A 1,250-nucleotide genomic window follows, 5' to 3' on the forward strand; every position below is an offset into this window, starting at 1 on the left:
GGCCATCTGTACAGCTACAGTGTACTCATACACATAAAATAAATAAAAATAAAATCTTTAAAAAAAAAGTTTTAAAGACTTATTTAATTTATGCATATGAGTGTTTTATCTGTTTGCATATGAGCCATGTTTATGCCTGATGCCCTCAGAGGTCTGAAGAGGGCTGCAGGTCCTTTGGAATTGGAGTTACAGATGGGTGTGAGTCACCACATGGGTGTCGGGAACCAATCCTGCGCCTTGCAAAACCAACAGAGTGCACTTAGCTGCTCAGTCATCTCTCCCGCTCCAGAGAGAAGCTTCTAGCCAAGGGTGCCAGAAATAGCTGACCTGTTCTGTGAGAAGGGTGTAAGCCCGTCTAACTGCCTCTCTGGGGTCACATGGGGAGTAGACAGAGGACCTGACAGATCTTAGGGACAAATTTTAAAGGCATAAAATTGAGAAGTTTGGCCTTTAATGTTAGCCATGGGAATCTATGGTGATGGTGGTATGTGTGTGTCCTTTTTTTTAAGGTCAGAATAATGTCTTTATAGAGATGGGAATATTGTCTGGAGAGACTTGCCTATTCTTTTTTTTTTGAGACAGGGTTTCTCTGTATAGCCCTAGCTGGGCTCACTCTGGAACTCACTCTGTAGACCTGGCTGGCCTCCAATTCAGAAATCCGCCTGCCTCTGCTTTCCAAGTGCTGGGATTAAAGGCGTGCGCCATCACTGCCCTGCATAGAGACTTGCCTATTCTAAGAGGCTCCGGGAGAGAAAACTACCCTAAGTGAGGTTTTCCTTCTTAGGAAGAGGTTATCTCTCATAGTTGGGATTATTGGCACATACCTTACAGTTCAGATGTATGTATGTATGCATTATAATATTATTATTATTATTATTATTATTATTATCATTTTTGAGACAGGGTCTCATGTAATTCAGACTGGCCTCACGCTCACTTTGTATTCAAGAATGGTTTTCAACTCCTAATCCTCCTGCCTCACCTCCCAGAGGCTGAGATTATGTGTGTGTTAATTGGTGTGGGCCAGTGTAGGCAGCCGCTTGGATACGATCGATCTCAGCCGCTTGGATGATCTTAAGCGGCCGCTTAGAAGATCGTATCCAAGATGGCGGCCGCAGCGGCACTAGACTATTCTACTGCGCATGCGCCTCTCCCGAGCGCCCCCCTCCCCGGGGGGGGGGTTATACTGCGCATGCGCCCCTCCCGAGCAGGTGTATGCTAATGAGGGTTTGCCAGGGAACCAATCCAGG

This window comes from Mastomys coucha, unplaced genomic scaffold (genome assembly GCF_008632895.1).
Source record: "Mastomys coucha isolate ucsf_1 unplaced genomic scaffold, UCSF_Mcou_1 pScaffold3, whole genome shotgun sequence".
NCBI lineage: Eukaryota > Metazoa > Chordata > Mammalia > Rodentia > Muridae > Mastomys > Mastomys coucha.